At 42.8% G+C, this 24,011-nt stretch overlaps 1 long non-coding RNA gene across 1 annotated transcript; it reads left to right on the top strand.

Annotated features, from left to right (window-relative positions):
- Positions 1 to 15,890: 15,890 nt before the first annotated feature.
- On the top strand, positions 15,891 to 20,798 carry LOC138279769 (uncharacterized). Its single transcript, XR_011200872.1, has 2 exons — positions 15,891 to 16,965; positions 19,004 to 20,798. It is a non-coding gene; the product is annotated as an uncharacterized lncRNA (long non-coding RNA).
- The last annotated feature ends 3,213 nt before the right edge of the window (positions 20,799 to 24,011 follow it).

Consider the following 24,011-nt stretch of genomic DNA (forward strand, 5'->3'; position numbering starts at 1 on the left):
AACACAGCCCTTGGGTTCATGTGTCACCTTCAAAAACACAGGACATACACAGTTTTCCATGTCAACTGTCTTGTTCTTTCTCCGACCAGTCTTAGTCAGACCACTGAGTATGTACCTTGTGAAATTGCTGGATCCAGATATACCCTGCATCCTGTCAGCCTGACTAGCACCTGTCTGTGCATTACCCTAAAGATTCCTTGGGGCTACATATGTACCACACTTGCTTTACCAAACCTCACATTCCTCAGAGGGTATTTTGTCATGTGCTTCATCAATGCATACCCAAATACATTGTATAGCATCATCTGCCTTTTAATTGTACCATATTTGTTAAATTGTCTTTGAATACCAAAATCATGGCCCATCCCTTGTCTGGGTCTCATGTATGCATGAACGACAAAGTGTGACAGTGTACCAGGGCCGTATGCAGGGATTGGGTACGGTGCCTCCAGCAGAACCAGCTACCTCTAATAATGTCCATGAAAAGTCCACACATGTTAGGACCCTGACAGTTTACACGCTGAATCACATTGCTCACAACATATTGATGGGCCGTGCGTGGTGAATAGCTGCAAGAATAATCAGCACAGAGGCTATGATATTCCCAGATGCAGTGGGAAATTTAGGGGCCAACCTGTGTACAAATGTTGTAATGACACCTGCCGGAACATGACACCCGAGACATTATCTCACTCAGCACACCAAGGTTGCCCTGTTGACAGTCTCATTACACGTCTTCAGTGACAGGGTGGGACCATCCCCATGTAGGTTCTCATGTCCTCATCAACTTTGCTCACATTGATCTCTGAAGGATACTCAGTAGATACAGGAATAGCTGCCACTGACTCATGATGAGACCTGGACGTAACTGTGACAACATACACCCCTAAAAATATACAGGATCAACATTGGACCACACACATGAACAAGACACCTCTGTGCAATTGATCACTGTAAATATGTGGACACGTGCTGCCGCGTCTGCTGGTCCACCACTGCCACTGGAGAGTTGTGGCTCCGTCATATGACCACAACTGTGGCTTCATATTACATTTGTGGTTCACCTTTGGCTGTCTAGGCCAATGACATGGTACCCACTTCGTCTAAGCATGTGCCTGACTCACTGTGGGTTCACTAACAAGTGTCTAGGAAGCAGTTACCAAAAATCTAGGACAAGGGATGGGCAACTTGTGGACCATTGACATGAACAAGCATCTGCCATCTATCTGGTGCATGCTTTGTCATTTGTGGTGTCTACGTTACCCAAAATCTTGGAAGTGCACACAACAGATGTTGCTACATGTATGATTAGCACATGTCCTCTCTCATTTTCACAATGACTTACATCTAAGGTATGGACACATTGACTTCACATTCATACAAGCATATTTGCAATAATGCATCTTGTGATGCACACACACTGGGGTCGACTAATACATTAGTAGCCACTGCACACACTTTGAGCCATAGGCATTGAGGTATTATACTCATGTGCGTCACCTTGCTATCCTCTCCTGATGCCAAGCATGCCCAAATTGTGCAATACATATATATAGGCCACACATATGACCATCTAGTGCATCAGCCAAGCGTCAAAATCCTAGTAGCGGGTCATGGTCTGCTGCAGTATGATGTCTCACATGTGAACATACACCATCAACACCAAAGTGGTTGCAATCAGCCTATCTCAGTTGTGTCCCAAATGTAACATTACTTTAAGATGGAAAAAATACCCAAAACCAGTTCATGCCCTGACTTTTTGATGTTTTTATTGTTATGCGTCATATTTTTTCACGCATACAGTATGTGCTTCATATTTTTCCACGCACAGGAGTGAAAATTAGGCCGCATCCAAATAATTGTGCTGGCTTCACGTCAATTGATGATAGCAATGTGGGCCAGACATATGTCTCATGTGTGTCTGGTGAGTGTGTAAGGAAAGCGTTTTTGGAAGTTCTATGAATGTTAGGGATTATTGTGGTCCTTCACCATTTTGGATACATGTCAGATCTGGATTTGAAAACATCGGGAAAAGGTGTAAGGTGCCCTCAGCTAACATCTTACACTGGTATTTGGAGTTTGTAGTGCCACATTCCAATTAGGGATGGCAGTCCAAAGGTATGCACATGGGTTCATATCTTTATGTTTGGGTCAAATCACCATAGCTGGGCCACATCAAATGAAGAAACTGTAACAACTTGAGGGCTTACAAAAGTCCCTGCCCCTCTGTACATCGTACCTATGTGTCATAAATGTGTCATGACCACATAGGCTGTTTGACTGGTAATGCAGCCCTCAAGTAACCAGGCTTTGGATGTCTCTCTTGGATGCAAATGATGAGACGATTACACTCCATTATTATTTATGCTCACTAATGAAGGAGCATGTTTGCCACCACATGATAGTTAGGGCCACTGCATGTGCGCAGATATGTGTGCAATTGTCACACGAGACCCATGCTATGTACATATTAGCCGTGCTATATCGGATGCAGTATCATCATGTCTGAATGGCTTTAATTACTTATGTCATCTTACACATAGTTTTTGTCTTTGGAATTGTTGGTCAGTGCACAGATTTTGAGCACATTTCTTCCTTCCATGCCTTACAGGTGGACCGGCACCCTACACTGTGGGAGAGGTGGCTTCATTTGAGGACCCTGACAACTCCAGTAAGTGTTGATATGTCTGTTATGTGTTGTGTTTGCTGGTGATGTGTGATGGACTCCTGTGTGTTGAACACATAGCAAGGTATGAAGCGATGGCCCATCATTTGTCTTGTTCCATGAGTAGGATTTAATTTTTTCACCATTTTTGAGTTGGCCAATGCTTATCCTATTGTATTATCTAGGGTTTGTAGGTCATTCCTGTAGGCCCCGCAATGAGAACTGGGGTGAGTCATGTGGATAACACTTGTATCAACAAGAGTTCCACTGGAACTCATCTCAGATTTAGTCTGCCTGTCAGACCCACGTTCTACCAGATTGGGACTGCAAAATGCTTACCCACAGACTTCTGCTTCCCTATTCACTAAAGTACTTATTAAACTGTAGGTTGAACTTCCTAGCAGCATGTAGCTCCATATGTAGTGATACAAGTATGTGGCACTTGAGTGCAATGGCCTAGGTGTGCATGCAAATCATGATCATGGGTGTTCTTGCAACTCTGTGTCTGTTGTAAGTCATGCCTTAGTGGAAGTATATGATGTGGACAAAGGTCTGCATTTCAAGACATGTGTGGCGCTAGGATTGGTCAAGGGTTTGCTGTCTCATATTTGTTGATAGACCTTACCTGTGGTGTGTGTGTAGAGACAAACACATGTCCAGCTTTCTATACACTCCTGGGTGTCCATGTTGTTTGGAATTGTTAGTTGTTTCTCCTCCCCCCCACCCTCAAACACAGGCATGGGTTTGTGAATAGTGTACCTAGGACTGATGCTACCAGTATGTTACACAGACATGTAAATCGGTGAATCTTTGGTCGGAACCTAGTATACACACTCAGGTATAGCACATGAGTACTATACTAGCAAGTCCATTTACAACTTGCAGATCATGTGGCTTTAGATTTCCATCCCGTACACTGACATTTGTAGCCCTGGCATTGGCAGAGGATGTGTAGCATGATTGTTAGCTGACAACTGGCAGAACTCTGATGACAAATTAATGCCAGTTGTTACCCATCTTGTAGGGTTTGGATGTGCTATGTGTGATATGACCTTTGTAGGCTGCCCTGCCATGTACTTCCTCAGGGACATTCAATGATCTGTATGACCACAAGTAGATGTACTGTCTGATTTACTTCTTGTGCCATTTCACACAATGCAGTTCCTAATGTAAATTGTTTGCCTTTGTCTTCACAGCTGTGAACATGACACCCATCCAGGTCCGTGAGTTCCAGAGTCGGGCAATGAGGTACCAGCATATCCTGCAGGTAGAGTCGGGGTTCAGACGGATGGCCTGAAGATACCGGAACGAACGGGCCTCCGGAGCATGGAGGGCTTTCCCACAGGGTGGCCCTACTTTGCCCACCACAGCCACCACCAGCACAACCACCTCTTCCACCCAGGTGGCACCACCCACAGCTGGGACTGTTGTCCCAATGTCTGCAGTTGCTCCAGGCCCTAGCAGTGGAACACCTTCAGGGCAGACCACAGGCATAGACTCTACACACCCACACACATCCTCAGCTGGTACCCAGACTGCCCCAGCTGCTACAGTTGACCCTGCAGCTTTTGTGGCAATGGAAAGAAAAATGGACTGTGTCCTATGGAAAATTATTCACCTGCAGCGGGATGTTCGCCATATGACCAGGCGTGTGCGGCCCAACCTCTAGACTTTTAATATGGACATGATTCCCTCCCCTCCCTCCTCTTTCCTTGTTCTTATACTTAGTGGGCTTAGGGGGCTTAGTGTTAGGTTAGTATAGGCTGTTAGTTTAGTTAGTGTTAGTGGGTGGGGGGTCCTGATTTTTTCTATTTTTTTCTTTTGGAGTGTGTGGGTGGGTGGATGGGGGGCTATGTTGGGGTTCTTGTGTGTTTACAAAAAGAAAAAATTAAAAATATAAAAAAATATATTTGTTTAGTATAGGATAGTATGTGTTTAGGTTAGTATCTGTTGTCCTCCATGTGTGCCGTCTTATAAGGGGGGCGGGGGGTTGATGTTCAGAACGTTTTGTTACATGTGATAAGTAAGTTTAGCTTAGGTTAGTTAGGGACAGTTGTGGGTAATGAGTAGTTAGGGTAGATTAGGATAGGTAAGACTTTTCCCTGAGTTTCATCTTCTGTTATTACCGTTTAATAAATATATAGTGAACCCTGTACAGTATGTGTTAAATGCTTGTGGATCAGGGCCTTGGCATAAGTGTACATGAATTTTGTTCTATTACATTTGTGTCCTATGCTACGAACAAATCCCAACTGAGCTGTAAGATTGGCAGCTACCCCAGAGCTACCTTGCAGAGATTCCACCATTCATTGCAACCACCAGTCACAGTTAATATGGATCCCAACGTGTTTTTGTCAATAAGTATGTTTTCAAAGTCACAAACAGTGCTTCCAGATTTGGTATTGGGGGAGCTGTTTTATGTCTGACTGCAGTGTGATATTCAAGGACACCCTTATAAGGTGAGTGGTCGTAAGCACTCTTGTAGTATCGTCTTCATGACTCACAGACATCATTTGTGACACTGTTCAGCATGATTAATTATTTGGATAGAAACTCAGACACCTTCATTCATGCATTTTTTGGAGTGTTTGCTTAGATTTGTGGCCACTGTTATATTTGTTAGTATTGCATGGTGACAACATTTTGCTGCCACTATTTGATGACTTAGATATCCCTTGAGGAAGCATTATTCTGTCCAACACAGCATGATGGTGTATGTTTTTTCTCTTCATCAGATATTACCCTCAGGAAGGGCAGAGTATGATGCAATCCTGGCCACTGTACAAAATGACTACATAATTTCAGGACAGTTGTATTGACAAGCTACATAATTTGACAGGAATCACATTTCAGTTATCTACTGCACAGTTGATGTGTCACATTACACAGAGACAAAGTTGTTGTGTAAGTGCTATTTATTGAAAAGTGCTGTAGTGCTATATGTACATTGTCCATGATCGGGAGTCCATTATAGTGATATCTTCCATTGTGACCCTACACAAGTGGTAAAGGAAAATGCTTTTGACATGCTGGGGTGATGTGTCAGACAGTGCAGAGGGACAGGATTTGACAATGAGTAAGTGAGAGACAATCACTGGGCAGGATGACCAGATTAACAGTCATTGAGTACAGTTGTTGTAAGACTGGCATGTTACAAAGCGCTGGACCTTGGTAATAGTTGGCCATGTGGGAGGGACTAGTGCTTCTGGGTACTTCTCCGTGTGAAGGTGATCTGTTCCATGTCTTCTTCTTCTGATGTGTGTGTTGCCTCCTCTGTTCTTGGTGGTGGTGGTTGTGAGGGGGCAACACACACCTCAGTGTTAGAAGACGTGGAGTTAGACATCCCGGTCGCTGCTACCTGTGAAGGTCTTAAGGGCAGTACTGCTGCAAGGAGGATCCAGCTGATTCTTAAGAATAGCAGCCACATCACAATGGTAGGCAGCCAGGTCGGCCCTGAGGGGTTCAATGTCGCATTAGTGCACGTGTTGACAGGATTGCTGTTGTAGGTGTTGAGTCAACTGTATTACAGCTGTGCTGATTTCCTTCAGCCTTTTTTCTACTTCCAACAAGATAGTTGTGCGCCCCTGCATTGCTGCTGTCTGTTCTTCAGTTGACATCATGCACAAACGCACCCCCTCTAGGCTGGCTGCCATAGTTTGCATCCCCACCTGCACCTCATTGGACAGCTCCCGCTGTACTCCAACTACAGTTCTCTCAAAGCTGGTGCCTCTGCCGTCTGAGTCCTCAGCTGTATTGGAGCTGGCAGGTCTTACAATTGGGGTGGTGGGTGGATCCTCTGCGATGGCTGCTTGTTCTGTGCTCCTCCTTGTGACTGAAGGTGGGGTCTGGAGGGTTCCAAGGACATCTTGGATGGTCTGCTGGGGGATGTTTGTCAGTTCGTCATCCATGTCATCAGGGTATTCCTGGACAGGCATATCCGCAGGAGATCCATCGTCCTCTGCAATGAAACAGGGTACAATTAGTGTGTCTGTGTTGTTGCATTGGTGATGTGACATGCCTGCCTTGTGATGATTTCACATTGTGATCTTGTTTCCTGTTCATTGCTCCAGGCCTATGGCCCACCTGCATGTCACATGTATTGTATTAAGTTATTAGACTTGTCAGCATCATCTCCTCTAGTGTTGTTTTAGGCCAAATAATGAATTGCCACCTTCTTGTCCTACTCAAGCCTCTGTCTACATCCATTCTCATGGTGAGACCTTTCACTGGCTGTGGGTGTTCTGATGGCACTAGCAGCACACTTAACAATCTTTACCTGCCCCAGTCTCTGATCTTTCACATCCACTTATATGTATTTGACATGTAGCGTATCCTAGGCATAGCATTGTTATGGCACGATATGGATGTTAGCATTGGTAACGTGTACAGCTGATGTTGGGGAATGTGTGGAGATTGGATTGCCCTGACTTTCGTAGCAGTGTCCTATTTCCTCCTCTGACTGTTCAGATGTATGTCAGTGACCAGTTACATGTGTCCTCCCCCTCAATGCTGTTGTCTGAGCAGTATGACATTTGGGATGATGCATTGTGACCCACGCACAGGATGGACCCTGACATATGCAGCATGGGTGTGACAATAGTGCTGTGTAGCTCCTAATGTTGATGACATTGGCTGATGTTAGCGGCAACTATGGGCATTCACAATTGACAGGACTGGAACATTTGTCTTGTTTCAGGGGATTGTTGAAGTTGTCATCCTCAACCATCTAATTTAGGTGTGTATGATCCATGGGGACGTTACTGCCATTGGCTACTTGACCTGCACACAGAGCAGAGGTGGTAGTGGCAACTGTTGTCACTGTTACATTCCAGTTGTCAGTATGACTAGAGGTTGTTAATTGGGCCCTTGTTAATGTAGGGGGTATAGTCACTGACGTGTGATGGGATGTCAGTTTGATGTTGTGCCCTTCCATCCTGGTGTGGTTTTACATTTGCTCCATCGTTGTCATGGCAGCATGCCCCCATGGGACTGTTGTTGGTGTAGTGTAATGGTGTGCCCCAGCTTCTCTCTGTGCAGGCCATGCCCCCATGCCATACCCCTTTACCCATGCCACTCCATGTATATGATGACTTCCATGCATTTTGTGTCGGTATCCCCCCTGCTTACAGTTAACTTTTGTGCAATTTAATTCCCCATGCGACTTACCCTGCATGTGCGTTGTCTCCTGGTAGTGTGTGCTGTCCTGTCCTTGAATGCCTGTGACGATCTCCTCAGGGATGACGGCTGCGACCATCTCCTCCATGTGGTCCAGGGCCTCCTGGTGTTCAGGAGTCCCACCTCCAGTCTGCAGTGCTGCCTTCCTGTTCCTGGCCATCTTTTCCTTTGTCCTGCGCTTGCAGTCATGCCAGCGTTTCTTGCACTCGATGACTGTTCTGCGTACTTCTGCCACACTGTTAATCTTGTTAACAATTTGTTGCCATATTGTCTCTCTCCTACTGATTGGCAACTTCGAGGTGAGAAACAGTTGGTGCTGGTGTTCCGTCACCTCTTTAACCAGAATTTCCTGTTCCTCCGCACTGAAGCGACACTTTCTTTTCTTCTGGTTCCTGGTCTGTTGTCATCTTCCTAGGGTCTGCACAGGCATCTGGGATCCATTTTGGCTCTCTTCTGCTGAAATGGCTGTGTTCATGGGGAATTTTGACGTTATTGTGTCAAAAAACGCCGCATATCCGGTGTGTTGTGTCGTAAATCGACCCACAGTCATTTCCGCCGTGTTAACGTCGTTTTGCTTTACGACTTGATGCTGCGGTGTGCACAAAAAAAATTACTTACACCTGTGGTTTGCGCCGCTGTGCGCTAAAGTATAAATTTGACGCCCGCACGGCACACAGAAATGGCGTTAGCCGGCGGTAATATTTTTGACGCAAAACTGTAGTTTTGCGTCAAAAAGTATAAATATGGGCCTTAGTAGCTACAATCTGTGCCACATGGACAGTATCCCCTCTTCACTCTGCCACAGTTGACACATCATTCCTGGACTGCCATAGTCTCAATTCCTACCTATTGTCAATTTGGACACCTCCTCACTGATGCTCACCTCTCCTACATGTCTCATGACATGTCCCTCACCCTTGAACTCTGATTGGACATTCAATGGATTGGTATCTCTCAAGGGGTCCTTGAAGTGCACATTATACATCATCTGATACAAAACTTCCACAAGTAAATACATTTTCATAATCACATATATACTGTTTTTTACACTGACCCATCAATATTGTATGCATTGTGTGAAGCTAGGACAATGACTACAGAACAAAAGGACATGTGTGGCTTTCTGTCAAACACAAAGTTACACACATAGACCCAAACATGATTAAGGTGACTGATAGCACTGTGGACCACAGTAACATTTCTGAGTCTTCCAAGTATGTAATAAACAGGTACCATGCAAGTTTACACATGGCATGTGTGGTTCAGAACGTAAGTGTCTGGACGTATCCCTGATGATTGTATCAGCGCAACATTGTTGTGAACTACAAAATAGGCATATGTAAGAATGTGAGGGGCAGCCATTTGTTTGCCAGTACCCATTCCTCAGATGAGGTGGAGCGCAATATTCAAAACTTCCCAACAATGAATGTTACATAACTTACCACAAACAATAGATGTTGCCTGATTACCTGTCTTAAAATTTGTATATGTGCACAATCAGAGTGTCAGGAACTGAACTGAATAGCGTATTGAGTAGCTGATGTCATACTGCTGCCAATCAGATAGGTCCTTGGTCATAGAGGATATACATAGTCACACATGTAAATCAGCACTGAATGTACACCCAAAGGCATTTGTCGAATGTGAGCAGTGCAGACATGCTAACACCCAGACAATCAACCATCATGGACACCAAACTGTAGGAAACTAACAAGATTTATTAATACTAAAAATCACCACATAATAAAAATCCTAACCTATACTCTAACCTACACTAACCTGGCCTATATGAACTAAACTTAACTTATCCCTACAGCTAACTACGCTTATCGACACTTATCTTGTACATGTAAAGCAGCACAATAAACATTGGCCCCCTCAGCCCTCTTAAGAGAGAACAGATTGGAAGGACAACATGAGGTAAAGCTAAACATAGACTGCCTAAGCCTATTGCCTGAACAAATATATATTTTTTGTATTTTTTTAATTTATATTTTTTTATTTTTCTTATTTATTTTACACATACCCTGATACATAACCTCCCAACACTCCTCCTCAAAAACAAAAAAGATTCCAAATTCCCACCCCCTAACTACACCAACTATGTCCTGATACTAATGTCCTCTATCCTAACTTACCTATGCCTACCCATCTAAAACCCACTAAAACTATTTACAGTAAAAACTAGGGAAAGGAAGGTACTGGGCAGAGGGAAGGGTTCAGAGTCAGTGCTTCTTCAGTTCTTTTTTATGCACTGTAAAAGTTTGTAGTTGCGCTCATTAGCTTCCTCCAGTTTGGCCGACCTCAGTTTGATATCTGCAACGTCCTTATGCATTTCTTGCTCAAATGTGTAGTCAGTGGAAGCTGATGGTGATTGTGGCTGGGATGCTGTTGTTGTAGGGGTCGAAGATGTTGACGGGGCGGAACCTGCAAATCTACCCCTGGCCCTCTGTGTTGGCCATCCTGCAGGACCCTCTCTGTACCTCACAGGTGTGCCTGAACCCCTCAGTCCTCTTTTCAAAGGTAGGCCTCTTTGCAGGAGTCATTGAGGCCACTAAAACACGAGGGGAACATGTCATCAGAAACTGCCTTATGTAGAGGAAGAACAAGCATGCGATGGAAACAGCATCTTCAGATGACACATGTAGTCCACCAGACCTCATAAAACAACTACAAGCCCAACGCCTATACCGATCTGCCACCCAAGCATCTACTATATATTTTCATGTCGCAGGGATAATGGCTATCCAGTGTTGTACGATATCTGTGCACAAACTTGAAACATCTCCTATGTACCAGGTAAACACTTACCACGCACATCTCAAAAACACGTTATGTGACCAAGCTTGCTCGCATTCATCATGATGGGTAGATGATGTAGGTTCATCTGCACATATCTTATTTACTACAATCTATAGACATAAACCACAATCATCCAGAGAAGAGCTGAGATCTCAATGTGTGTTCAACTAAATATTGGCCTTGTCAAGCAGCTTCTTGTGTGTCCGGTGCATCACTTCATTTTGGAAGAGTAGTGAAGCACCTCCACATTCACAGCTCCACATTCCACATCCTCAAAATTACATCAGTAATGATGTTGATACCCAAGGATAGAGAATGGTGTCTTAATCGACATGCATGCCATTTTAACATGGCATTGCACACATCATACTCTCTCACACACAACCCTTGATCTACACATTTGATATACAAGGTAACGTTCACTGGCTGCTTCGGGGTCTTCAAATTGTGAACCCTCGCCAATGGTGCAGGTGGGGGTCCACCTGCAAGACATGACAGAAAACATAGCTTTGTGATTGTTGTACAAAGAAAAGTATGGAAAACTGTTACACATTCCCTATGTTTTGCTGATTTACCTAGTTAACTTAGGTTTAGGAATGAGCAACTGGCATCTATAACATGCCATCTAGACAGACATTGTTAGCCCACAAAAACACATACAGATATGGCCTTCACTTCATACATGTATCAAATACATACGTAACAAAGTCTTAGGGACAGGACACTGTCAGTTACCAGAAACGTAGTACTTTGTAGTAAATCTATGTGAAAAAGAAGCATCAACTCAGATGTTCCACTTTTTCTGCCACCCCCTACCACCACATAACTCCACAATGTGTGTGCTGTATTTGACATACGGCTAACCATGGCGCATGTCAGGACACTAATGTAGTAAACTATGACACTATGCTGGCACTTTAGATGCTTTGCACCATACATGAAAGTGTCAAACCTGTTAAGTGAAATTAGACACATTGAAAACAATGGACGTGTCATTTAACCAACCTGCCCTAAGCAAGCATTCAAGTTAACGCCAAAAATGGTGCAGAGTAGTCTAGTAGATTTAAGTGCATATTTTTTTCTGCTTCCTACTGCCGGAACACACTCCTTGTATTCACTGTGCCTGGTGCAGGTGTAATGTGGCACCAGGATTTAAAAGTGCCACAATGCTTGCATTGCACAACTTTTGACATATGGTGTGGCAATATTTGCCTCCATCAGTCACATTACCTTCAAAAACTATGACAATAATATTGGAGTAGGAGACAGTAAGTCCTTCTTACATTTGTGTCATTGTTGTGACACTCTGAACATGCATGATTCAAGGAACACACACATCCATGACTACCTATACTCCAGTGTCATGTTTGTCATCACTTAAACATAAATTTGCAAATTTCCACAGTTGTCAAGTCGATGCTGGACATGGACAGTTGTGCCTGGAACACGTGAACACTTACAGCATTACACATGTGTGAGTTTATTTTTATTTGCAGCACTTCAATATGTATATGTGATACACAAAGAACAAAGAGAGGAATGTGCAAATTGTCAGCAACTAGTGCATTGCTGACCTCTCATAAATGCTGGTTGGCTGTGGCACAGAACTTGCTGGTCTCACCTTTGTCATGACATGCTGAACTAATCCTTATCCTACAGTCAGGCAAATGCAAATAAGGATGTAGCTATGTATAAGGGGTACCTATCAACAGTTCAGTTGACCCGGATAACAAGGTGATCAAGGAGATCACTTTCACAGGCAATGAGGTCTGGCCATCAGTGCTTCAACTGATGGTCAGTGTGCTATACCGAGAAGATGCAACACAGCTGGTACAGCACCTTGCCCCAGCGCAGCTTCCGTGCCTCTGTTGGGTAGCCCATAATCATGCAGCCACCCACAGCCACCATGTTTGGAAGGTAATGGCACACCAACGGGATAAACCCTCCCAGTTCATCCCCAGTCATCATCTGCACCCTCCCTTCTGTGACATGTTGCAGTTTCCCTCCACTGCAACCTAAAAAAAAACCAAAATAAGAAAATTACTAATCCCCAACTAACCCCAACTACTCTAACAAACCTAACTACCCCAAGACAGACACCCAACAACACTGACACAATAATAGGACATAAATTTACAATACAATATTATCAAAGACTAGATGAAAAAAAAAACAGACAGCACACAGCACAAAAGACTCGAAATCCACCACTCCTCACACAGCACAAGCACCACACAACCTCTCTCAAGCACAGACTACAAGACTGTAAAGTAAAAGTGAAAGTAGGTTTACTTTCCCATGTGTGCAACAAGGAAGTCATGGATGTATGTGTCACATTTTCTGATATGCGTTTTTGACACAGGACGGACATGCGTGGATTTTTGAATGGTGGCTGACAGGGCATAACCATTTAGTTTAGATACGCTGGTGTGAGGTGTCATTTTTAGGGTCAAGCACTCTAGCCTCTGTTGTAATCTCTCTGTGGGCTTTTAACCATGCTCATGTCATGCCCATCAGTTTCATTGGTTTGTGGGCTTGCCTTTTAAAATTCGATTTATTTATTTTGTGAAAGGCATGCATGCATCATGCCTTTTCCGGTTTTTAGCCCTCTGCAACAACACCGGTAAACTACAGAAACCATATGAGGCTCCATGTTTTCCGCATGGGTTCTGGACTACTTTTTAATTTTATTTCCTATGCAGTGCGATCTCACTGGGCAGTAGTTGCACGTTTTGCATGACATCAACCCTGTTACATAGATAATTGCATAACTGCCAATACATTTGACTTCAAGCTAAATTCTGTTTCCTTTTTTGTGCTCCTTCACACTCATGGCGTGGTTCTTTAAATTGGCTTGCTTATGTAAAACTTTATTACTTTTCATTTACAATTTATGTGGCAAGAAAAGTCCAGTTAGGATTTTACAACGCTAATTACTCTGAGTCGAACAAATGCGAGACCCATTGCATTGCAATTGATTGTTGGTATTGGTGATGCATATAGAAATACTGTATGCATCATTTTTTTTTTTACGCTTGACAGGCATGAGTGGATTTGCGAGGGAAGGCAGACAGGGCACCCAGATTCACATTCCTAGTTCCAGGTATTAGGCATCTTTTTTGTTTGCATGGCAGGGCAACATATGTATGCATGAGTATTTCACTCTGTACAGGTAACATAGGAATGTGTTTCCATATGTTTGTAGGTGTGTGATGCATGGGAGGACTGATAGTGTTTGCAAATCTGCACGTGTATGAAGACTCTTTTCCACATACATGTTTACAGATGTGTACAATGTGTGTACTGTGAGTGTACAAATGTGATGGAACTCAAATTGTATGCCTACCACATTGTTATGTCAGAATTCACACTGTTCGTTTCATAACAGAGCATAAGATAGGATGGGCCATCTGCAAAACATGTTCATGCATATGATACCCTTGACAAATGTTTAGCAAAGTATGCCATTGACTAAGGCTGGGATATGATCAGGTAACCCATGACAATGTCAGTGCAAGTGTGTGTCACACTCTGGTGTGTTCTAAGGGCCAGACTTTATGATGCAATGCAACACATGTAATTTATAGGTCTCCTTTGCATGCAAATTGTTGGAGATATAGTCATGTATCATTGTTGGAATGTATGTGACATGTTTGTGTGTGAAAAGATATGTTTTGTGTATGATAAGTAATGCATAATTCAGCGGTGTGTTTAGGGATGTGACAACTACCAATTCTCTATTCCAGCATAGATATATGTAGCCCATTGTCTCAAGGCTGTGTACTCATGCCTCTGTCGCGTGGGCTCTCATTATCCTAAATGAGACTACTGGATTTCTAGGCAGCAGGATCGATAACGGTGTGGGGAACTGAGTCTGACCCACGTGTAAAGAACTCTGTCACCCTAAATCCGTTTTTTGCTCCGGCTAACTAGCAGTGCCTCATTTCTCCCATGAGGAAGAAATGATTTGGCAGCCGAGCGCATGACATCTTTGGAACTTCTCAGGGAAGTCGTGGTCACTCAGATCCAAACCAACTCTCTTATTTCCAATATGATCTCATATACAAATGACAAAGACAGTATAAGTTTTATATAATGTTTTAATAAAACGACTGTATTTTAGATATTAAGGCGTGAGTCGCAATAACCAGAACAATAAAACACAGTAGGATTGAAATAGTCACCAGGAGAGTAAAACATAAAAACAAACCTATCATATTGTCTAACAGTTTCTACTCTCCCTCTGCTTGTTCTATTTAGAGCACAGCATGTTAAGCTCCTAGCTTGCCTTTCAGAATCACTGTGGAGACATCAGCCCTCATACCTGAGCAAAGACCTGTGATCTTGGTTCAGCATCTGGAACAAGGCAGTCAGCGTCTAGTTGTGGTTCCCTGGTCGGAATCTCCCTCTTGCTTGTATTGGGACAAGGAAGTGATTTTATAACTAACATGTCATCGTGATCACAAAATGTCCCTACGCAGGAATGCCAAGTCTAAACTCCTACCACGTCTATCGGCAATGTACCAGACTGTATCCTTGACTGAAGCACAGAGTAAATATGTTATGGAGAACTCCAGTGCTGAAGTAGGCAAAACAGTGTGATATGAATAAAAAAACAACACCGTAGAACTGGCCATTTGAAAAATAACAGTACGAAGCCTAATAAAAAGCATGTAGAGCAAAGTGCACAGAGGCTCTAAGCTGTCAGCAAATGAATAAAATATATTCAGGGCAAAGTGCACAAAGGCCTAAAGCCTGAAGCTAATGCGCAAAGAATACGTAAAACGGACCACACTACACCCTCCCCTTGTCGGTAGCAATTGGTTCCATTAATATAAAAGGATGCCCCAAACATAAACAATATATAAAATCATATACTTCGACAAGGTGAGAAGACAACAAGTCATGAAATTAGGAAACATGTGACCAGAAAGCCAAATTCAACATTGTGTCAATTTCGTAGGAGAGAAAAAAAATCCAATCGTCAGACAGAAGCAACAGAACGCAGGAGTTCCTCTACTTCGATATATGTCAATATCGGAAGATCCACGCCACAAAGTACCATGGAGCAGGTGTGGTTCGCACCCCGTGCAGGGCCCGTGAAAGAGACAATACCATCTTCCTCCAGGAAGGGAATCTCATAAACCGCCTCACGAAGCAAGCGCATCCGTAGTGCACAAGTCTGGGAATGAGCCCTAATCGGGAACATCAACAGATCAGTATCGACCATTGGAGGGCTGTCCTGCCATTTGATAAAGTTTGTTTTGACCAGTGACTTTGTGTTTCACCACTGCGCATATTAGTTGCTCAATGTTCACCAGTAGCACATGGTATGTTTTATTCAGTTTAGCCGCCTATGGGCTTTGACATTGCATTAGTCATTACATTCTGTATTGTGCCTTTTGGCTTTGACATGGCATTAGCCATTACTTTCTATATTCAGTTGAGCCGCCTATGGGCTTTGACATTGCATTAGCCATTACATTCTGTATTCTGCCTATTGGCTTTGACATGCTGTATCCAGTCTAGCCGCCTATTGGCTTTGACATTGCATGCCTATTGACTTTGACATGATGTATTCCTATTGACTTTGACATGCTATTAGATATTCTGCCTATGGGCTTTGACATGATATTATATATTGCATTTTGTATTCAGCTTAACTGCCTATTGGCTTTGACATGATATTCAGCTCCGCTGCCTATTGGCTTTGACATGATATTATACATTGCATTTTGTATTCAGCTCAGCTGCCTATGGGCTTTGACATGATATTATATATTGCATTTTGTATTCAGCTTAGATGCCTATTGGCTTTGACATGGCACTAGACATTGCATTTGATATTTAGGTTAGCTGCCTATTGCCTTTAACATGACATTGCATTTGATATTTAGGTTAGCTGCCCATTGCCTTTAACGTGGAGTTAGACATTGCAGTTGAGAATAGTTCTGTATTTTTCCAAGCTGTGTTTTTGCACCAGAGAACCAAGATGTTTTGCTCTCACAGTAGACTAGACCTGATAAGAGAGAGTACATGGGCGTTGTTTCTCTTCCCTTGAGCTTGGGAACAGGAGTAGTCTTGGAGACCTGGCCAGTCTCCAAAAGGCTTGCTCAGTTTCCCAGGTCTGAGAGGAGGGGGCACACCTTTGTAACGAATGTAACAGGCTGCAGAGAGTCAGATTCGAATCTGCCGGACCTCGTGCTGGAGCTTGGCGCCAGTTGCCAGCATCCCGTGTGGGTAGATGACACTCTTTCTCGCGGCTGACAGGGGTCTCAGCTTGCAGACCTTAGAAAGATGTAGCTGTAAATAGTTCCTACACGGTGAAGTATTTGTTTTGCTTTGCATTCAATATCTTATAAATATAACCTGCTGTGTATATTGCAAACTGATATATTTTGTTTGATTAACGCGGACTTGAAAGCTACTAATTCGTCATTCATTCATAAACATTGTGGTTGGGGAAGAATTAACAACAATAAAAGTCTTCTTTGACCTCAGAAGTGCATTTCTGTTGTGTTATGTTAGTGCTTAGAAATTAAATAAGAGGAAAGCACTACAATTGGTACCAGAAGTGGGGTCGGTCAGTAAGAGGTGATTAAGAAGGGGTTTGACGAGTTAGTAGATTTCTAAGTGCACACTTTAAAAGTGTAATTGTTTTTTTGTTGTTTGGAGAATTACAGAAATTGTTTTCTGTTTGGAGAATCACAGTAGCACGGCAGACCATGTCTGAGAATACATGTGTTGATGAACTGCCTGATGGTGCTAAGAAAAACTGTGAATTGTTTTCTGTTTGGGGAATTACAGAAGAAAATGCATGTGTAGCTAAAAGGCCTGATAATGTTTTGAGAAATAATTCCTGTTGTATATATGTAGAAAACGTGTGTTTTGGAAGTAATGATGACAGAAAGGTCTGGATACCTTTATCTGCTTACAGAGAAATGCAGGAGAAATGTAGGAAGTTGGAACATGAAAATAGGAATTTACGTGAGCAAATTAGCCAGGATACGATAATTCAAAATAATGCTGAAAGTTATAAAAATGAAGAATCTTTCTTGTCCCATTCCAGTAATGAGGGGGTTAAGACAGCTCCGAGCTGCACTGAGTTTCCGTGTGAGCCAGGGTTTTTGGCAGCCAAAGTGCATTCCTTAACTGATAACACGGACGACGAGTTACTGTTGCAAAATGCACAAGTAAAACGAAGGATTTTAGAGCAAGACACCCCGAGTTTCATTAGCTTGTTTGATTTTTGGAAAAAGAATAGCCCTCATTTGAGAGAAATCCTAACACTTTTGTACATGGTCACTGTGAAAAATAATATGCAGCTGCGCGCTTGTGATTTGGCAAATGAAATAATGCAGACTTTAGGTTTCTGCGCAGTGCAAGAAGGAAATACTTATGTACATTTAAATCAAGAACAGGGAAGGAAAATAGTGCCCCTAGCTAGAATCATACAATGGATCTGGTACTTGCAAGACAGGGCTAGAGTACCACAGATAAAAGAATTACCGATGAAACTGTGTGCACCATTTGAATTCGTGTCTACTGAAGATAAAAAGCATATTTGTTTTACTAATGATTCATTGACTGAAATGTTGCTTTCTGGCACAGTAGAAGGAACAGCGTTGTATAATGTATGTCAGATTTTAAAGCAAGAGCTACGTGAGATGTGTCATTTTTATGCTGATTTTTGATAATGTTTTAGCACCTAACTGGTTCAATTACCTTGCAGATGTTAATCAGAAAAATGCAGAGAGAGAAGTGTTCACCCAGAATTCTGCCTTAGTGGGGATGGCTATGTGGGTGCCCCAGAAATGTGAAAAGGCCACTTACAGGTGGGCAGAGATGAGAGAGATGCACATTCCCCTAGATTTGATAAAAACTGTGCAGCATGCACAAAAGCAATCTGTCATGCAAGCAGTCACAGAGCAGTTGGGGAGAGGAAAGTTACCAGAACAGAAATGGCAAATTGATCAGGTTTTAGGGAAAGTGATTGCTGCAAATTACCAAGGAAAAATCGAAATTATGCTGATACCTAGAAAAGAATCTGATTCATTCATACAAATTGGAGACAGAATGGCCCAAATTGACAAAAGTGCAGTGAATGGAGGTTTGATAAAGAATGAGTCTGCCCCAGCCCTTCTGACAGTGCAAGAAAAAGGAAGCTGTGGCGCAGCAGATAAAAACCTCAGTACTGATGTGTGGGCTGAAGCCCCAAGTGACCCTCCAGAACCTGCAGAAAATATAACAAAGGGCCCCAAAAACGTCCTGCTGATTATAAAACAGGGAAAGAAAGAGGAAGGGTGCAGTTTAAATGAAAAATGTTATTTGCAAGAAAAGTCATACTTGTTTCTTTTGCAGATCCTACCACGTTTCGCCACTGTCCCTGAGTGTGCTGTGTGGTCCCCCTTCCGGTGTGTGCGTGTGGGGTCGGGGAAGGGACTGAATCCCCAACCTGAACCTGGCTGAGTAAAGTGCCAGCACCATGGATCCATTTTGCGCAAACTGCGCCTTCAGTTCAAGTTCAACTTGTTTGCTGTGTTTTTTTTTTTCCCCTCTCGTATGGAACTCTGACTTTTGCTTACCTTCCAGAAAACCTTTCAGGTGGACCGTGCACCTTTACATGAGCAGAACTCATGCCACATCAAATTGCTAACACTGTTGAATTAGAGACTCATTCAGAAAAAAAAAAAAAAAAAAAATTGCCCAGTCTTTTTTTATGTAGATGTATCTGATGTGAAAGGTCATGAGATCAATGTGTTAATTCACTTCTATTGCTTTACAGGGATTGCTTTGATCATAATGTTTTTTTTGTGTGCTGATGTTTTTTTTTTTTGTTTGTTTGAAATATGAGATATGTGAAACAAAAATTCATTGGTCAAAGGGCGGAATGTCCTGCCATTTGATAAAGTTTGTTTTGACCAGTGACTTTGTGTTTCACCACTGCGCATATTAGTTGCTCAATGTTCACCAGTAGCACATGGTATGTTTTATTCAGTTTAGCCGCCTATGGGCTTTGACATTGCATTAGTCATTACATTCTGTATTGTGCCTTTTGGCTTTGACATGGCATTAGCCATTACTTTCTATATTCAGTTGAGCCGCCTATGGGCTTTGACATTGCATTAGCCATTACATTCTGTATTCTGCCTATTGGCTTTGACATGCTGTATCCAGTCTAGCCGCCTATTGGCTTTGACATTGCATGCCTATTGACTTTGACATGATGTATTCCTATTGACTTTGACATGCTATTAGATATTCTGCCTATGGGCTTTGACATGATATTATATATTGCATTTTGTATTCAGCTTAACTGCCTATTGGCTTTGACATGATATTCAGCTCCGCTGCCTATTGGCTTTGACATGATATTATACATTGCATTTTGTATTCAGCTCAGCTGCCTATGGGCTTTGACATGATATTATATATTGCATTTTGTATTCAGCTTAGATGCCTATTGGCTTTGACATGGCACTAGACATTGCATTTGATATTTAGGTTAGCTGCCTATTGCCTTTAACATGACATTGCATTTGATATTTAGGTTAGCTGCCCATTGCCTTTAACGTGGAGTTAGACATTGCAGTTGAGAATAGTTCTGTATTTTTCCAAGCTGTGTTTTTGCACCAGAGAACCAAGATGTTTTGCTCTCACAGTAGACTAGACCTGATAAGAGAGAGTACATGGGCGTTGTTTCTCTTCCCTTGAGCTTGGGAACAGGAGTAGTCTTGGAGACCTGGCCAGTCTCCAAAAGGCTTGCTCAGTTTCCCAGGTCTGAGAGGAGGGGGCACACCTTTGTAACGAATGTAACAGGCTGCAGAGAGTCAGATTCGAATCTGCCGGACCTCGTGCTGGAGCTTGGCGCCAGTTGCCAGCATCCCGTGTGGGTAGATGACACTCTTTCTCGCGGCTGACAGGGGTCTCAGCTTGCAGACCTTAGAAAGATGTAGCTGTAAATAGTTCCTACACGGTGAAGTATTTGTTTTGCTTTGCATTCAATATCTTATAAATATAACCTGCTGTGTATATTGCAAACTGATATATTTTGTTTGATTAACGCGGACTTGAAAGCTACTAATTCGTCATTCATTCATAAACATTGTGGTTGGGGAAGAATTAACAACAATAAAAGTCTTCTTTGACCTCAGAAGTGCATTTCTGTTGTGTTATGTTAGTGCTTAGAAATTAAATAAGAGGAAAGCACTACAAGGGCGCTGCAGTGAGAGACAGAGAGCCAGTGCATGTTCAAACGAGCACCAAAGGCATCGAAACACGGGTTGCACACAATCCAAAACCGGTCTGAATGACAGAGACCAGTCACACTCCAAACGACCTAGAAGTGTCGCTCCAAAATGCTGCATCATGCGTTCACGACACAGCTGCGCTGACGGGAGCAGCAATACAGGATCTCGTCGTGACGGGACAGCCATTGCGAAAAAATAGCAACAACAGCAAGACTCCAGCAAATAAAGCCAAAGTAATCGGGAAACCCCCAAAAATGCTTCCGAAAATAGAATGTATAGCCGAAGGTATCAAACCGAATATGGAAGAGAAGGTGTGAGCAAAACCAACACCAACGGCTTTAAAAAAATGTGCAATACCAGCAGTGCTGGATGCATTAAATATACGTCCCACAAGTTCACCGAAGTGACTTGGAAACTTAGTATTCAAAAGGGACTGTATCTCCGCCGATGACCTTGCCACCTGAAGTGCGTAGGTCTCGCTAGCAGATGTAAGGGCCACATGCTTTTGAAACAATAAAGCTTTCAGCCGACTCAACTTGTCGAAATTAACCTTGGAAGTAGCAATATGAGGCCAGATGTCCGCCACCTCCCTAATTTGAGTGGGGGGAAACAACACATTCCCGCAGCACGTAACGGCCTTGTTGACAACGACAACGTAAACTATTCCGGCACGCATGCCACAGCAGCGTTCGCTGTTAATAACAATGTAACTACCGTTAGAAAGCACCTGGAAAGTGTTCTTAATAACCGGGACTGGAACTCCCTTCAGATAACAAGCTAAGTTAGCAATCGAAGCGTTACACGCTCCGTGCAAGGACAGCTGTTTACAAACCATGGAATGGCTGACAGAAGCTTCGCATTCGCTGCCGCTAAGAAAAACCTCCCTCAAACCATTAACACATCTGTACTGAAAGGGAAGCTCCCACACCTCGTGTATGTAACTGTCTCCCAATAGCTCATATCTACCCAACGGAATGTGCTTCAAACAAGAAGTAAACTGCAGAGTGGAGATAGGCAAATTAATAACCCCATGAATCAACCACTCAGCTGACGGAATCTCAGCCACCGTGAAAGGCAGTTTCTCCAATTTCTCAATATTCAACATAACAGATGTTGCTTCCTTTTTAGCCATCAGTTGTTGTTGACCAGTCAAATTAAAGGAGATAAAGATCTCTCTGGCACGAATGTGCTGCCATGGAACGCGACCTGCCTTCAAGGTCTGAAGAGTCCAACCCTGCTGCATGATGGACCGCGTCTGACTCTGCCCATGATATAAAGAAGACATGTCCGATTTAATAATGTGAATGGCAGAGGAAACAATGCTGTCAATCGTGTAAACACGGTCAGAAAGGGTATGCATGCCATTATCAACAACAGACAAAGTCTGCATCAGGTTTTCCTGATCAATCTGCCTCAACCGGGCTGCAGCCTCTTGTTGTGAAAGCTTCCAAATCTCATTATAAACTTCGTATAAGAACCGTTTCTTCCGTGGTACTTTGGGACCTGACAAAAAATCTTGTAAATCAGTATCATTAGACAGTAACTTGAGATGTGACTTAACTGCATCCAGCGTGGATGACTTCAACCATTGCTGACAAAGCTTCCCCACGCTGTATGTAGTTATAATATCAGCATGTTCCGGTGAAATATAACGAGGGTCTGCCCTACTAGTCCTGAACCCCCCTGAAGAGGTGACAAAACATTGATGACACTTATTAGTGTCTACAGGCCATAATAACCACCCGTCCGGATGTATCGATGAGGTGTTAAGCGTACCATTCTGGACCCAATGCGTAAATTCACTAAAAGTAGCATTCACATAGTGCTGCCAGTTTTTTAAGTTGGAAGGGACAGGTTTACTAGGCAAATTCAACTCCCTAATTGTCGCCAAGCCCAAACAGCTAGTCTGTTGTACTGTGTCATTGAGGAAAATCATCTGCACAGGGATAATACATGGTCTAAATAACGTGTCCCTGCCTTGCATCTGCCAATTTTTCGTACCCCAAACACTTTTTAAGTCAACAGTATTAAACCAGTTTGCATAGCCCTCGACCGAAAGTTTAGATACAAACAAATTTGAATACAGTAATTTAGTATCGGTCAATAACATTTGCTTATTAGAATACGGTATAATTTTAAAATAGTAAGACTTAGCATTTCGTTGATCATGCCCAGAAAAATATGCAAATTTATCATAATACGTTTTCGAACTCCCTTGTGGAGGAGTCGAGCAATGTTCCCATTGCACATAATTAAATATGGACTTAGGGCTACTAGCTTTATGAATAAAGTGGTGTCCATAATAGTTATAGCAAAACATGTCACCATGATTATCTCTAAATTGGTAAGCATCCTCATCATCATAGACAGTATAATATTGCAAATCTGTTAGCATAGAATCTACTGTCTTCACATCCCAATCATCAGAAACAATGCCAGGTATAACAATATCATTAATTGATAACTTGAGGACATACGGTATTTGAATCAATTCAGTGGGACCATATACTGTATATCAAACATTACTTTATCCCACCCAATCCCATCCGGAATCGGTATTGCAGAAATGTTTACAGTGGACAAGTCTCTTCGAACCATATGAGACGAAAAATGCGTTTTTAACACAGTCTCCACGTGCTCAATGTCAGATCGATCAGGAAGAAAATGACCATGTATTATCAGAAAAAAAGTAACCACTAATCCCAACCATAATAAAAGACTCATCACGGCCAAAAACAGCCACAAATAGTTCCACGGAAAAACAAAATATGTGCGTTTAAGCCAATCCAGCATCCGTCGTGGACCGTGGACAGAAGACATCGAGGACGAGGCGCCGGACACATCATTATCAGCGTTGTTGAAGCAGCCAGAGGCAGTTCTAGCAAAAGGTGCAACTGTGAACAAAGAAGCAGATGGAGGCTTCCGCCTTGGCACGCTATAAACCACATGTTCAGAAACATCAGTAGAACGTACAGCAATTTGATCAAAAGATTCCATATTAATCGTCGTCAGTGGAACAATCGCAAGATCATCATCCACCGTCCCCAAGCTCGGAGAGGAAACAGTGTCGGTGAAAATCATCTGCAGCTGGACTTCTTCCCCAGTAGTGAGAGGGATTC

Source organism: Pleurodeles waltl, chromosome 2_2, assembly GCF_031143425.1.
Source record: "Pleurodeles waltl isolate 20211129_DDA chromosome 2_2, aPleWal1.hap1.20221129, whole genome shotgun sequence".
Taxonomy (NCBI): Eukaryota; Metazoa; Chordata; class Amphibia; order Caudata; family Salamandridae; genus Pleurodeles; species Pleurodeles waltl.